The sequence below is a fragment of the Bos javanicus genome, chromosome 3 (genome assembly GCF_032452875.1).
Source record: "Bos javanicus breed banteng chromosome 3, ARS-OSU_banteng_1.0, whole genome shotgun sequence".
NCBI classification, from domain to species: domain Eukaryota; kingdom Metazoa; phylum Chordata; class Mammalia; order Artiodactyla; family Bovidae; genus Bos; species Bos javanicus.
The window spans coordinates 106,759,662-106,777,034 of NC_083870.1; positions in this window are offsets into that span (position 1 = coordinate 106,759,662).

Genomic DNA, 17,373 nt, shown 5'->3' on the forward strand with positions numbered 1-17,373 from the left:
TCTGTCCTTTATTGAGCCCATCTTTGCATGAAATGTTCCCTTGGTGTCTCTAATTTTCTTGAAGAGATCTCTAGTCTTTCCCATTCTATTGTTTTCCTCTATTTCTTTACACTGATGACTGAGGAAGGCTTTCTTATCTCTCCTTACTATTCTTTGGAACTCTGCATTCAGATACTTATATCTCCTTTTCTCCTTTGCTTTTCACTTCTCTTCTTTTCACAGCTATTTGTAAGGCCTCCTCAGACAGCCATTTTGCTTTTTTGCATTTCTTTTTCTTAGGGATGGGCTTGATCCCTGTCTCCTGTGCAGTGTCACAAGCCTCTGTTCATAGTTCATCAGGCACTCTATCAGATCTAATCCCTTGAATCTGTTTCTCACTTCCACTGTATAATTGTAAGGGACTTTATTTAGGTCATACCTGAGTGGTCTAGTGGTTTTTCCCTACTTTCTTTTAAGTCTGAATTTGGCAATAAGGAGTTCATGATCTAAGCCACAGTCAACGCCCCATCTTGTTTCTGCTGACTGTTTAGAGCTTCTCCATCTTTGGCTGCAAAGAATATAATCTGATTTTGCTGTTGACCAGCTGGTGATATCCATGTGTAGAGTCTTCTCTTTTGTTATTGGAAGAGGGTATTTGCTATAACCAGTGCGTTCTCTTTGCAAATTTCTATTAGCCCTTGCCCTGCTTCATTCTGTTCTCCAAGGCCAAATTTGCCTCTTACTCCAGGTATTTCTTGACTTCTACTTTTGCATTCCAGTCCCCTATAATGAAAAAGACTTTTGGGGGTGTTAGTTCTAGAAGGTCTTGTAGGTCTTCATAGGTTCAACTGCAGCTTTTTCAGCGTTGCTGCTCGGGGCATAGACTTGGATTACTGTGATACTGAATGGTTTCCCTTGGAAACAGATCATTCTGTTTTTGAGATTGCATCCAAGTACTGCATTTTGGACTCTAGTGTTGACTATGATGGCTGCTCCATTTCTTCTCTGATTCTTGCCCGCAGTAGTAGAGTTAAATTCACCCATTCCAGTGCATTTTAGTTCACTGATTCCTAAAATGTCGATGTTCACTCTTGCCATCTCCTGTTTGACCACTTCGAACTTGCCTTGATTCATGGACCTGACATTCCAGGTTCCTATGCAATATTGCTCTTTACAGCATCGGACCTTGCTTCTATCACCAGTTACATCCACGACTGGGTGTTTTTGCTTTGGCTCAGTCTCTTCATTCTTCTGGAGTTAACTTCTCCACTGATCTCCAGTAGCATCTTGGCCACCTACTGACGAGGCGAGTTCATCTTTCAGTGTCCTATCTTTTTGCCTTTTCATACTGTTCATGGGGTTCTCAAGGCAAGAATACTGAAGTGGTTTGCCATTCCCTTCTCCAGGGGACCACATTTTGTCAGAACTCTCCACCATGACCCATCTGTCTTGGGTGGCCCTACACGGCATGGCTCATAGTTTCATTGAGTTAGACAAGGCTGTGGTTCTTGTGATCAGATTGGTTAGTTTTCTGTGATTGTGGTAGTCAGATTCAGTCTGTCTGCCCGATGATGGAGAATGATAAGAGGCTTATGGAAGCTTCCTGATGGGAGAGTCTGACTGAGGGGGAAACTGGGTCTTGTTCTGATGGATGGGGCCATGCTCAGTAAATCTTTAATCCAATTTTCTGTTGATGGGCAGGGCTGTGTTCCCTCCCTGTTACTTACCTGGGGCCAAACTATGGTGGAAGTAATGAAGATAATGGCGACCTCCTTCAAAAGATCCCATGCATGCACTGCTACACTCACTGCCCCCAACCCTGCAGCAGGCCACCAGCAACCCACGCCTCCGCTGGAGACTCCCGGACACTCCAGGGCAAGTCTGGGTCAGTCTCTTCTGGGGTCACTGCTCCTTTCTCCTGGGTCCTAGTGCACACAAGGTTCTGTTTGTGCCCTCTAAGAGTCTATTTCCTAGTCCTATATAAGTTCCGGCAGTTCTATGGTGTGGTTAATGGCGACCTCCTCCAAGAGGGCTTATGCCATACCCAAGTATGCTGCACCCAGAGCCTCTGTCCCTGTGGCAGTCCACAGCTGACCTGTACCTCCACAAGGGATGCCCAAACACAGCTCTGTCTGTCTCTGTGGGGTCCCTGGGTCCTGGTGTGCACAAGGTGTTTTTGAGCCCTCTAAGCATCCCTAGCAGGAATGGGGTTTGGTTCTAAATGCAAATTCACCCCTCCTACCATCTTGCTGGGGTTTCTCCTTTGCCCTTGGGTGTGGGGTATCGCATGACCGCTCCAGCGCAGCTCCTGACCTTGGATATAGGGTATCTCCTCATGGCCACTCCCAAAGAATGCTCAAACTACCACACAGTGGTACTCTTCTCACATGATAGTAAAGTAATGCTCAAAATTCTCCAAGCCAGGCTTCAACAGTATGTGAACTGTGAACTTCCAGATGTTGAAGCAGGTTTTAGAAAAGGCAGAGGAACCAGAGATCAAATTGCCAACATCTGCTGGATCATTGAAAAAGCAAGAGGGTTCCAGAAAAGCATCTATTTCTGCTTTATTGACTATGCCAAAGCCTTTGACTGTGTGGATCACCACAAACTGGAAAATTCTGAAAGAGATGGGAATACCTGACCTGCCTCTTGAGAAATCTGTATGCAGTTCAGGAAGCAACAATTAGAACTGGACATGGAACAACAGACTGGTTCCAAATAGGACAAGGAGTACGTCAAGGCTGTATATTGTCACCCTGCTTATTTAACTTATATGCAGAGTACATCATGAGAAATGCTGGGCTGGATGAAGCACAAGCTGGAATCAAGACTGCTGGGAGAAATATCAATAACTTCAGATATGCAGATAATACCACCCTTATGGCAGAAAGTGAAGAGGAACTAAAAAGCCTCTTGATGAAAGTGAAAGAGGAGAGTGAAAAAGTTGGCTTAAAGCTCAACATTCAGAAAACGAAGATCATGGTATCCGGTCCCATCAGTTCATGGGAAATAGATGGGGAAACAGCGGAAACAGTGTCAGACTTTATTTTGGGGGGGCTCCAAAATCACTGCAGATGGTGACCGCAGCCATGAAATTAACAGACGCTTACTCCTTGGAAGGAAAGTTATGAGCAACCTAGATAGCATGTTGAAAAGCAGAGACATTACTTTGCCAACAAAGGTCCATCTAGTCAAGGCTATGGTTTTTCCAGTGGTCATGTATGGATGTGAGAGTTGGACTGTGAAGAAGGCTAAGCGCCGAAGAGTTGATGCTTTTGAACTGTGGTGTTGGAGAAGACTCTTGAGAGTCCCTTGGACTGCAAGGAGATCCAACCAGTCCATTCTAAAGGAGATCAGCCCTAGGATTTCTTTGGAAGGAATGATGCTAAAGCTGAAACTCCAGAACTTTGGCCATCTCATGCGAAGAGTTGACTCATTGGAAAAGACTCTGATGCTGGGAGGGATTGGGGGCAGGAGGAGAAGGGGACGACAGAGGATGAGATGGCTGGATGGCATCACCGACTCTATGGACATGAGTCTGAGTGAACTCCGGAAGTTGGTAATGGACAGGGAGGCCTGGCGTGCTGCGATTCATGGGGTCGCAAAGAGTCGGACACGACTGAGCAACTGAACTGAACTGAACCCAGTAGTGAAGTCGGAGCTCTATACATAATTGATGCTCAATTAGAATGAATAACTGACAGATCAACAACTTTTCTATGTTCCATAAGTCTTGTATATAAAGATTACCAAATACTTGGAAAGTTACTTATGGTTTCAATTCTGTAGTGGTGAAATTGAATACCACAAAGTTTAAAAACTTAGTTCACTATTTAGTATGTTTATTTAAAACAAAATGACTTCAATATTTCTGGAAGCATTGTTGAATAAGCCAAGAAAAATGTAAAAATTAGATTTTCGCTTTTTGAATGGCATCTGGAAATGGCATGTTTCCTCCTATTATCCCACATGTTAACCACCCAATTCTGCTATTATAGAAAAGCACCAAGGATTTGCTTTTGATGAATCTGAGTTGGCAGATAAGCAGTTTTCCCTGGTTAGCATTTGACTGGTGTCACTGTTGTCATTGGTTACGAACGGTGCTCCTCTCCATTTTCTGGGCCTGCCATACAAATGACTACAAACTTTGTGGCTTAAAAACCAAACATTCATTCTCATAGCTTGAAGGCTAGAAGTCTGAAATCAAGGTATTGGCAGGGCCATGTCCTTCTGAAGAATCTTGACTCTTCTTAGGAGTCCTCGGCAGGTTTTGGCTTATAACTGCATCACAGTCTCTTCCCCTGTCTCCACATGGCCCTTTCCATTGCATGATCTCTGCGTTTTCTCTTCTTATAAGGACACTAGTTATTGGAATTAGGATCCACCCTAATTCAGTATGATCTCAACTAATTACATTTTAAAAAGCTCTGTTTCTAAATAGGATTACATCCTGAGCTTTGGATAGACCTGAAATTTGGGGGGACCTATCCAACCCCCTTTTCATACTGTTCATGGGATTCTCAAGGCAAGAATACTGAAGTGGTTTGCCATTTTTAATTCCAATCCCAAAGAAAGGCAATGCCAAAGAATGCTCAAACTACCGCACAATTGCACTCATCTCACATGCTAGTAAAGTAATGCTCAAAATTCTCCAAGCCAGGCTTCAGCAATACGTGAACCGTGAACTTCCTTATGTTCAAGCTGGTTTTAGAAAAGGCAGAGGAACCACAGATCAAATTGCCAACAACCGCTGGATCATGGAAAAAGCAAGAGAGTTCCAGAAAAACATCTATTTCTGCTTTGTTGACTGTGCCAAAGCCTTTGACTGTGTGGATCACAATAAACTGTGGAAAATTCTGAAAGAGATGGGAATCTCAGACTACCTGACCTGCCTCTTGAGAAATCTGTATGCAGGTCAGGAAGCAACAATTAGAACTGGACATGGAACAACAGACTGGTTCCAAATAGGACAAGGAGTATGTCAAGGCTGTATATTGTCTAGAGCCTATTATACAGAGCAAAGTAAGTCAGAAAGAGAAAGAGAAAGATAAGTATCATATACTAATGCATATATAGCAGAGAAGGCAATGGCACCCCACTCCAGTACTCTTGCCTGGAAAATCCCATGGGTGGAGGAGCCTGGTGGGCTGCAGTCCATGAGGTCGCTAAAGAGTCAGACACAACTTCACTTTCACCTTCACTTTTCATTTTCATGCATTGGAGAAGGAAATGGCAACCCACTCCAGGGTTCTTTGCCTGGAGAATCCCAGGGACGAGGGAGCCTGGTGGGCTGCCGTCTATGGGATCACACAGAGTCAGACACGACTGAAGTGACTTAGCAGCACCGGCAATGCGTATATAGAGAATCTAGAAAGATGGTACTGATGAATTTATTTGCAAGGCAGCAATGGAGAAACAGACATAGAAACAGACGTGGAGAGGGGAGGAGAGGGTGAGATGTATGGAGAGAGTAATATGGAAATTTACATTGCTATATGTAAAATAGATGGCCAATGGGAATGTGCTGTATGTCTCAGGGCGCTCAAACAGGTGTTCTCTATCAACCTAGAGGGGTGGGATGGGAAAGGAGATGGGAGGGAGTTTCAAGAAGGCAGGGACATATGTACACCGATGGCTGATTCATGTTGATATTTGACAGAAAACAACAAAACCCTGTAAAGCAATTGTCCTTCAATTAAAAAATAAATTAATTTAAAAAAAAGTTCAACTGCAGACATCAACTTTTTCCTGCTTTTCTTTTGGCAGATGTAGAGTAGCTATTAATGTAGTATGGCTGAGAATCTTTGCTTTTCACTGAAGCTGTTATCTGGTGCTACTTCACAGTATGGGACGCTGATGCACAAATTATGTTTCCAGTTTCCACAGTTTCAAAGTCATAGAGGAAGCAAAAATTGCCATTATTTGGAAGTATTCACTAGGGACTGGCTACTTTTAATATTAATTATTATTCAGAAATTCTCTCCATTTAACGTTTGTGTAAAATATCAACCATGTTTATTGGGCCAGTCTCTCCCTGACCTTTATAAAAAACATTCATCATTTGGCCGCACCGGGTCTTGGTTGCAGCATTTGGGATCTTCAGTCTTCATCAAGGTACGCGGGATATTTTAGTTGTAGCTTGCAGGATCTAGTTCCCTGACCAGGGATGGAATCCAGGCCCCTTGCACTGGGAACGTGGAGTCCCAGCCACTAGACCCCCAGGGAAGTCCTCTCCCTAACGTTTTTATATCTATATCAGAGGTCAGAAAACTACAGTCGATGGACCAAATCTGTTCTGCAGCCTGTTTTTTTGTGTGGCCTATGAGCTAAATGGTTTGTATACTTTTAAAGGGTTGTGGGGGGCGGGGAAGAAGAGGAGGAACATGCAGCAGAGACTGTATGTGTCCCACGACACCTAACATATTTACTATCCAGCCCTTTACAGAAAGTTGGCCAGCCTGTAGCCTAGGGCAGTACACTGCAAATAGAGTGCACACTGATTGCAGGGTAAAATGGTGAATCTTGTGTGAAAGGCAAGGTTTCATGCAGTGTATGGAAGGGATTGTGGACAACTGATGTAGTTGTGTCTAGTCAAAAAAGTGAGGCTTTTTTAAGCGATTGGAAAGTGATGGCCTCATCAAGTTAAATCAACAAAAACGGAGAAGGAGAAAACCTACAAAGATATGACAGGTTGGGTACTTTAAAAGAAAATGATCTGAATTCCTTTTGCCGAATTACCACAAATTTGTTAACTTAAAAACAATACTAATGTATGATACGTGAACCGTGAACTTCCTGATGTTCAAGCTGGTTTTAGAAAAGGCAGAGGAACCAGAGATCAAATTGCCAACATCCGCTGGATCATGGAAAAAGCAAGAGAGTTCCAGAAAAACATCTATTTCTGCTTTGTTGACTATGCCAAAGCCTTTGACTGTGTGGATCACAATAAACTGTGGAAAATTCTGAAAGAGATGGGAATCCCAGACCACCTGACCTGCCTCTTGAGAAATCTGTATGCAGGTCAGGAAGCAACAATTAGAACTGGACATGGAACAACAGACTGGTTCCAAATAGGACAAGGAGTACGTCAAGGCTGTATATTGTCACCCTGCTTATTTAACTTATATGCAGAGTACATCATGAGAAACGCTGGGCTGGAAGAACCACAAGCTAGCATCAAGATTGCAGGGAGAACTGTCAATAACCTCAGATGTGCAGATGACACCACCCTTATGGCAGAAAGTGAAGAGGAACTAAAAAGCCTCTTGATGAAAGTGAAAGAGGAGAGTGAAAAAGTTGGCTTAAAGCTCAACATTCAGAAAACGAAGATCATGGCATCTGGTCCCATCACTTCATGGGAAGTAGACGGGGAGACAGTGGAAACAGTGTCAGACTTTGTTTTTTTGGTCTCCAAAATCACTGCAGATGGTGACTGCAGCCATGAAATTAAAAGACGCTTACTCCTTGGAAGGAAAGTTATGACCAACCTAGATAGCATGTTGAAAAGCAGAGACATTACTTTGCCAACAAAGGTCCATCTAGTCAAGGCTATGGTTTTTCCTGTGGTCATGCATGGATGTGAGAGTTGGACTGTGAAGAAGGCTGAGCGCCAAAAAATTGATGCTTTTGAACTGTGGTGTTGGAGAAGACTCCTGAGAGTCCCTTGGACCGCAAGGAGATCCAACCAGTCCATTCTGAAGGAGATCAGCCCTGGGATTTCTTTGGAGGGAATGCTGCTGAAGCTGAAACTCCAGTACTTTGGCCACCTCATGCGAAGAGTTGACTTATTGGAAAAGACTCTGATGCTGGGAGGGATTGGGGGCAGGAGGAGAAGGGGACGACAGAGGATGAGATGGTTGGATGTCATCACTGACTCGATGGACGTGAGTCTGAGTGAACTCCGGGAGTTGGTGATGGACAGGGAGGTCTGGCGTGCTGTGATTCATGGGGTCGCAAAGAGTCGGACACGACTGAGCGACTGAACTGAATGTATGATCTTACAGTTCTGGAGGTCCAAAGTCCAAAGTGTGTCTCACTGAGTGAATATGAAGATTTTGGCAGAGCTGTGTTCCCTCCAGAGGCTCCTGGGGAGAATCTGTTTCTTGCTCTTTTCCCAGCTTCTGGAGCCTGGCTGTACTCCTTGGCCCTTGGCTCCTTCTATCAAGCTGGCAATGGCAGGGTGTGTTTTTTCACAGTGCATCTCTCTGAAACTAACTCCTCTGTCTCCCCTTCATATTTAGAGGATCCTGGTGATTACATTGGGCCCATCTGAATAAACCAGGATATATCCTTCTTTTAAGGTCAGCTGACTAGCAACCTTATTTCCTTCTTGCCATGTCACATAACATATTCATAGGTTCTGAAGGCTTCCCCAGTGGCTCAGTGGTAAAGAATCCACCTGCAATGCAGGAGACATGGGTTTGATCTCTGGGTCAGGAAGATCTCCTGTAGGAGGAAATGGCAACCCACTCCAGTATTTTGCCTGGAAAAATCCAATGGACAGAGGAGCCTGGTGGGCTATAGTTGAAAGAGTCACAAGAGTCAGATGCGACTGAGCGCGCGCGCGCACACACACACACACAGGTTCTAGGAGTAGGTGGACATCTTGGGCAGGCCATTGTTTGCCTGTCATAAAACCCTTAAATGTTTTTCCCTTTTTGAAAATCCTTATGATCACTCTTCATGAATAAATGTGAAGTAAGGATGTTATTTCATGCTGTCATTCAATTTTTTTCTTAATCGCTGGAAATAAAATTAGTACTTTATTCATCTCAGTTTCTGAGAACAAAGACATAGCTATAAGTATAACCTAAATCTTATTCAACTAAGGGATCCTTTTTTCCTTTTTTGTTTTTCAGTTTTCATGAAAAGGCCCAAAACAAACCTTTTTGAGAAAGCTATTTGCTTACCTTTTCCTGGTATCAGTTATTCTTGGATAATGAAATATTCCTAAACATCATTCTATGTTCTCTGTCATTCTTTAATCAAACATTCTTTAATCAACAGTCAGCAGGGCTGTTTTTTTCTAGTTCAGTACTGATCTTATCTTTTTAAGGCGGACTCAGGTACTTGGAAACTGCACTTACCCTTTGAATTTCAGAGTCCTGAGCTCAGATCCAAAGATTATGCCGGCACAGACCTTTCTGTTGGTGGTGGCGAAAGAAAGGAAGTGCGTGGTATCTCAGGGGCTTTCTATGGTGAGCTCTGTGCTTAGCTTGCTGCTGGGGGTTGTGGGCTCCCAACTTAGGATAAGTGAGTTTTGGTCAACTTAGAAGTTAATGGAAGGCTGCCAGGTCTTCTTTCAACCTAACAAGGTTTAAGCAGCTGAGTTGTAACGCACTTTTTTCAGAATGAATCTGAACTCTTTGGGCAGACAATCCGTGTCACATTGGCCAAACCAGAGAGAGTTAAGGAAAGCTCTTCCAGACCAGGTATGTTGGGACAACCACAGACTCCCCATCATGCCTGGAACTGTGGCCTCTTTTGTGTTTTTATCCCTTACTTCCTGCTGTGGTGGTAACATTTACATGAGTAGAGAGCGGTGTATATTAGAGAAGAGAATGCAGTACCTGCATGGAAATAAAGAATTTGAGATTCTCAGCAAAGCTAGAGGCCTTGTTCCTTTGAAGGTCTTGCTTCAGGACATAGACTGTGTTCTTCCAGCCTTGACAGGGGCTGGGGCTTCCTCCTGATTCTCACCCATCTCTGCTAAGAGCTGGACTTGAAGGCCTGAAATTTCCCAGTGACAGTTTTCATTGCCCTGGGGAGCTCCTAAGATGTCCCATCTTCTCTGTGTCCTGTGAGAGCGACACAGTGGGTCCATGTAGTGAGTCCACATGGTGTTGACCAAAGCAGCGATGAACTGGACCTGGCTAATGGGCAGTTGGCTGATAGCTTGAATTTCTTAACATATATTTGATTCTTTCGTCCAGTTTGGTCAGACATGACTGGTTGAAAACATTTTCTAGGATGGACTCTTAAGAGAGTAAAGAGGTAAAAGGGTCAGTTCAGTTCAATCGCTCAGTAGTGTCCGACTCTTTGCGACCCCATGAATCGCAGCACGCTAGGCCTCCCTGTCCATCACCAACTCCCGGAGTTCACTCAGACTCATGTCCATAGAGTCGGTGATGCCAACTAGCCATCTCATCCTCTGTCGTCCCCTTCTCCTCCTGCCCCCAATCCCTCCCAGCATCAGAGTCTTTTCCAATGGGTCAACTCTTCGCATGAGGTGGCCAAAGTACTGGAGTTTCAGCTTTAGCATCATTCCTTCCAAAGAAAGCCCAGGGCTGATCTCCTTCAGGATGGACTGGTTGGATCTCCTTGCGGTCCAAGGGACTCTCAGGAGTCTTCTCCAACACCACAGTTCAAAAGCATCAATTCTTTGGCGCTCAGCCTTCTTCACAGTCCAACTCTCACATCCATGCATGACCACAGGAAAAACCATAGCCTTGACTAGATGGACCTTTGTTGGCAAAGTAATGTCTCTGCTTTTCAACATGCTATCTAGGTTGGTCATAACTTTCCTTCCAAGGAGCAAGCGTCTTTTAATTTCATGGCTGCAGTCACCATCTGCAGTGATTTTGGAGCCCCCCAAAATAAAGTCTGACACTGTTTCCATTGTTTCCCCATCTATTTCCCATGAACTGATGGGACCAGATACCATGATCTTCGTTTTCTGAATGTTGAGCTTTAAGCCAACTTTTTCACTCTCCTCTTTCACCTTCATCAAGAGGCTTTTTAGTTCCTCTTCACTTTCTGTCATAAGGGTGGTGTCATCTGCATATCTGAGGTTATTGATATTTCTCCTGACAATCTTGATTCCAGCTTGTGCTTCTTCCAGCCCAGTGTTTCTCATTATGTACTCTGCATATAAGTTAAATAAGCAGGGTGACAATATACAGCCTTGACATACTCCTTGTCCTATTTAGAACCAGTCTGTTGTTCCATGTCCAGTTCTAACTGGGTCAGAGCCTCCCAAATTGGAAACTCAGGAGGCAAGATTGTGCTTCCAGAAAGCTCTGCACCCAGGGCACTTCTGCTGTGGGTGGTGTTGGGTGAATCGAACAAGTGGGTGTCTTGTCCTTGTAGGGCACTGGGTGAGAAGTACCTAATGTGTGCTTGGGTGTCAATATGTGATGGCTGCTGAACAAGGAGGTGTCCTAGAAGAGGAAGGACACGACCTGGCCCTGTCACCCCCGATCTTCCCCACCCCCTCACTGAGGATTTTGGCGCCAGGCTCCCTGTCTTCCTACTCCTGCCCTGATTTCAGGAAGATCTCGTCCCCAGGTCCCGGGCTCCCCCTGCCTCAGCGCTTTCTTCTGCTTCTCAACACACACCCCAACCCTGGCTGCTCAGAATAATCCAGGGGCTCCTTCTCCTGTGTCCCCGCTTTGCATGGTGGTGTCACTCTGAGTTCCCTCCCTCACCTCCTCTCTCCACGCTGTCCTTGTGTATTTCGCTACTTTTCTTCCTTGTCTGAGATTATTGCAACCACTCAGTGTTCTCATGATTTCTTTATCTCTAGTCTCGCCCTGACTTCTCTCTTGAGTTTCACATATTTCTGCCTGAATATGTCACAGTCCTGATAAACAAAGTACACTTCGAGTGGATTTCCTCTTTCCTTCACTCTGGTCTCCCCAGTGCCCGATTTTAGCTAGTTTTGCCATCTTCTGGTCAAACCAGAAGTTTCAGTTGCTTATAATTCATACCTGATGCATTGCCATATTCTGCTTATTTTAAGTTTCTCTGAATCTTTCCTCCCTTGTTTGTTCCTACTGCTTGTTTGTTGCTACTGTCTTGGTTTAGATCCCATCTTCTGTCCTGTGATTAATGCTAGTATCTTCCTAACTGGTCTCTCTGTCCCAGGCTTGCTTCCTCCTGACCTGAGTAGCCAGGTAGGGCTTTCTAAAGCATGGATCTGAGGATAATTGTTCTCCACCAGCATTCTAAGGACCCCCTCATCTTGAGGATTGAGTCTGGGCTCCATCAGAGGCACAGAAGGACGCTCCATGTTCTGACTCTGCTCATCTCTTCACATTGTAGCCCCATTTTATATTCTAGTAAGCAAATCTGCAGTTACCTACAAATCTCTTGTATGTGGATTGTTGTTGTTGTTTATAACCTAGCCACACTGTACAGCTCATAGGATCTTAGTTCCCTGATCAGGGATTTAACCAGCACCCTTGGCAGTGCAAGTGTGGAATCTTAACCACTGGACCACCAGGGAATTCTCAAATCTCTTGTGTTTCAGTGTAAGCAGTTGCTTTGCCTAAAAAGGACCTTTCCAATGTAATCTGGCTAATGCCTACGCACCTTTCACAGCCCCTTCTGGGTTTGCACGATCCCTGGGCTTCCATGGAACCCTCTGTGCCAGCACTTACTGTGTTGTTTTGACACAGTTTTACTTAGCAAATTTTAAATGTTGCTTACTCTATGCCAGGCACTAATGGCTTTACACATATTTAATCCTATTGGCAATCCTTTGAAATAAGTACTATTATTATCCCAAAGTCAGGTGACAAAACTAGGGCACAGTGAGGTCAAATAACTTGTGGATGTCACACAGCTCATGAGTGGCGGGGCTGCGGTTTGAACCAAGGCTGTGTGACTCTGGGATCTGTGTGCGCTCAGCTGTGGCTGCTCCTCCCTTGCGGGGTGGGCAGTTCTCCAAGGGTACACAGTGACAGCGCTAGTTGCTCGGTCCTGTTGGATTCTTTGCAACCCCATGGGCTGTAGCCCGCAAGGCTCCTCTGTCTACGGGATTTCCCAGGCAAGAGTATGGGAGGGGGTTGCCATTTCCTTCTCCAGGAATCGAACCCAGGTCTGCATTGCAGGTAGATTCTTTATCATCTAAGCCACCCAGGGAAGCTCTATCTTATTTGATAACCTGGGGCTTGGCCTGAGAATTTATATCTATATGTTGACCTCATCCACACTAAAGAGGCCAGACAGACAGACTTATATAATCATAGTACAGCTATCAAAATCAGGAAATTTAACATCAATACAACACTGTTAACTACCCTTCAGTTCATATTCAAATATCATCCCTTATCCCAGTATTGTTCTTTATACTAATTTTAACAATTTTTCTTCCCTGACAAAGGTTCATACATTGCATTTAGTGGGCAAGTCGTTTTACTTGGAACAGTTTCCCAATTACTCATTGGTTCTTTTTTTAGGATTTATTTATTATTTCTGTGGGCGCTAAGTCTTCGTTGCCGTGTGCAGGCCTTCTCTGATTGTGGCAAGCAGGGGCTGCTCTTCATTGCGGTGCCAGGGCTCCTCATCTGCGGCGGCTTCCCTTGTTGCAGAGCACAGGCTCTAGGGCTCGGGCTTCAGTGGTTGTGGTGCACAGGCTTAGCTGGCCTACAGCATGTGGAGTCTTCCCGGACCAGGGATCGAACCCGTGTCTCCTGCATTGGCACGTAGGTTCTAATCCACTGTACCACTAGGAAGTCTTTTATTGTCTTTCTTGATCTTGACATCTCTGAAGAAACAGGCCAGTTGTTTCTAAGATTGTTTCTCAGTTTGTCTTTGCCTGGTACTTCCTCATGATTCGATTTAGATTATGTGTTTTGGCAGGAATCCCGCAGAAGAACATTGTTTCCGTGTTAGTGCATCATATAAGGAAGTACTTAGAGACGGTTCCAGTGTTTGTGATGTTCACTTGGCCCACGTGGTTAAGGAAATCTCTGCCAGGTTTCTCCCCTGAAAAGGTACTATTTTTAGGGTTATAAATTAAAAGCTAAAATTTTTCTCCTCACTGTCTCCAGCCCATCTCCCAGAGGTAACTATATTGACAGTTGTCATTGCCTATTTTGTTAAATATTCATAATTACACTTTTTACCCATAATCCTTTTTTGTTTATTTCAACCTAGCTTTTTTTTTAATGCTTATCATAATTGCATACAGTTTAAAGATAAGTTGTTCCATGGAGTTTGTTATAAAACATGACATTCTTCTGCTCCCCTATTATCATAATTTTCCTGCCCTGCCAGAGGCAACATTCTTTTCTTTTAGGCGATTATTTTGACTTTTGTTGCTGTAGCTCTGAAAAATACATTCATGTTACTGCTACTTGATCTTTCTCGGTTTTTGGCTGATTTAGGTCAGTTTTTCTGGGAAACAGACTTCTAGAGAGTTGGATACAGGAAGTTTATTGGATAGTGATCTCAGGAATAACTCCCGTAAGAGAAGGAGAGGAGCAGATTAGGCAGAGAGAGTAATTAAACGGCCTTGCAGTCACACAGAGGGAGACTGATCCCAGGGGGAGTTTGGGAGCTTGGATGCCCCTTCAGAATGTCCAGTTTTGAATTGAGGCCAAGTGCCAGCCTGTTGTACCTCACACGGACCAATCGTGCATTCTGGCTAATTCTCAGGACTAGTGAAGCTGCTCTCTTTGGCCAAAGGCATTTCCTGGGTGGGATTCATCCTGGGGCTGGTAGCATACAACAGTCCCGGGAGGCAAGAGAATGAGGGTCTTGGTCTTGGAAAGGATCTGTGGGTTTAACATCCACTGCAATCCACCCCTTGAGCCACTCAGATCTGCTTACCTCACCCGGAAATGGCTTCTCTGGGACTCTGGTTGGTCTCTTTTTCTGGGGGAATTTCTAGAGGAATGTTAGTGGAATGAACTAATCCCATTGCTGCTGTTGGTCTCAGAACCACAAATGATACTGGTCATCTCCCTTACTTTATTCCAGATTCCTCTCACCTTAATCTCAGCTGGCTTCTCTGCTTGTCTACATGGCTTACCTGATGAGGTGGCCTAGACCTTTATCCAAGGGGATCTGAGCCTTTCCCAGGCCATGTCTGCCCATCCAGGTTGGGCAGGAGAGTACAAGAGATCCCATGGGTCCCCTAAACATATTCTGACCTGGCTTATTGTGCAAACCTGCCTCCTAAAGACCACGGTCAAGTATCCTGCCAAGATGATGACGACTCTTCTTACTGGGTTGTCTCCTGGCACAGGAGCCTGATCATGCAGCAGTGTAGTGTAATGCGATTCTAGTTGTCTCCACTAGCGAAGGCGTGCCCCCTGGGAGCCAGGATCTCTAGACCCATAGAGCCCTGAGTTTCAGGAATGGCAAGTAGGAGTGACGGTAACCAGGGCCACTCCGGCTGCTGCTTCTTGGTTCCTGGACCCCCACTTGATAATGTCACTGATTTAGGGCTGTCCTCATGGGATATCATGTCTGATATCCTAACACTGTCCTTCATAGAAACCTTTCTCCCCCTGAGCCGGAATCATGCGTCTTGTTTGTTGTGTCTCCTTTGCTCTGGAACTGTTCCTCAGCCTTTGTCTTTTATGACGCTGCCATTTGTGAAGACTCCAGGGCAGTCGTTTCACAGATTGTTCCTCTGAAGAACAGAAATCTCAGTTTCTTTCCTCATGATTAGATTCAGGCTATCTTTGGCCTTCTCGGCAGTACTCCAGAAGTGGCACGTCTGTCCCCATGTCACTAATGTCAGTTTTTCCGTTATTGGTGAGCATTACTTGCTTAAGGTTGTGTCTGCCAATTTTTCCCACTCACTAGGTACTTCTATTCCCCTTTGTAATTGATAAGTGACTTTTAGGGAGACACTGTAAGACTTTCGCCTGGTAACTTTTAGTGTCCTTTTTATGATTCTAGATTAAGTCAATTATTATCTTGATGGCACCTTTCTAGCTATTGCACTATGTTTTTAAAAAATTAGCTTTTCTACATTTATTGTAGTTTGCATTCTGCCAGGAAGAAGAGTTTTCTCCCTCTGCCTTTGTTCTATATCAGCAGCTCGTGTGTTATTGTGGACTCATGGGTCTTTTTATTCAATGTGTTCTACTCTTTTACTGTTACTCACGGGTCAGTCGCTCAGACAGTCCTAAGGCTGGCCGTCAGGACCCCCTCAAGCCTGCTTCTACATCCATCTGACACGCACCATCTTTTTTGAACATTTCCTTACTTTCTGGTATTAATATAAGAAGAAGATCTGGACTTATCTTGTTCTCTCTCTGCTCTGACTCTGGAATCAGCCATTTGTCTTCAGAAGTTCCTGTTCCTTTTAGTAGGAAATAATAATTAGAAATCAGTATCTGGATCCTGGGTAGGTACTGCTTTTGGGGTGTTGTTCACTCTAGGTGTGTGTATCTTTAAATTATGAATTCATACTGATACTCTAATTTCTGTTGATACTACATATTTATATCTCCTTTCTCCCACAGTCAGAGCCTTGGCTCCCAATATCAATGTAGTCACTTATCTGCTCAATACCACAGTACAAGATAGTTGCAGAATTGTTGCAGTACCACTACCAGCAAATAATTTTTTTGCAGTTCTTTTTCTTTCTTTCTTTTTTTTTATTGGCGTGTAGCTGCTTTACAATGTTAATGTTAGTTTCTATTGTACAGCAAAGTGAATCAACTATACGTATACATATTTCCCCTTCTTTTTGAATTTCCTTCCCGTTTAGGTCACACAGAGCATTGAGTAAAGTTCCCTGCATTATACAGTAGAGCGGTCCTTTTTCTTTAGTCTCTAAAGAGTCCAAATACTGTGCTCAAATATTCTTATATTCTTATTTTTCCTTCTCTGTAGTTAAGTTGTCCATTTAACTTAAGTTCTCATTTGTTTCTCTTTGTATTCTGCTTCAGGGGTTCCACTCCCAGTCTTATTGATTTGGCTTTATTTTTTGAATAAACACTGACAGGCTTCAGAAGTCAAAACGACACCAAGATGTACACGTGGAATGTGTCACTCCCTCCCCTCTCCCTCTGCCCCTGTTCCCACCCACCTGCTGTGAGTAACCAATTTCATTAGTTCCTGGTTAATCCTTTTGCTTCCTTTTGCAAAAATGAACAGATACAGAAATATTTCCTTCATTCTTTCACAACATCTAGCATATTGCATATTCTCTTTTACACTTTGCTTTTTTCGCTAAACAACATATCCTGGAAATCACTCCATATCAGTCCATAGAGATCTCGTGTTCTAGTTCAAAGTGGGTCATAGGGTAGACATAACATAGTTTAGTCAACAAGATTCTTTTGCATGGGCATTTAGGTTGTTTCCTTTATATTGCAGTTACAAATAATGCTACACTGTGTATATGGATTTCATATTGTTGGAGGTATATCTACCTCCCACATGAATGGAGGGTTTTTCATAGAAGAGGGTAACAGGGTGAAAGATAAATGCACAGGTCATTTTGTTGCTGCTGCTGCTGCTAAGTCACTTCAGTCGTGTCTGACTCTGTGCGACCCCATAGACGGCAGCCCACCAGGCTCCCCCGTCCCTGGGATTCTCCAGGCAAGAACACTGGAGTGGGTTGCCATTTCCTTCTTCAATGCATGAAAGTGAAAAGTGAAAGAGAAGTCACTCAGTCATGTCCGACTCCTACCAGGCTCCTCCATC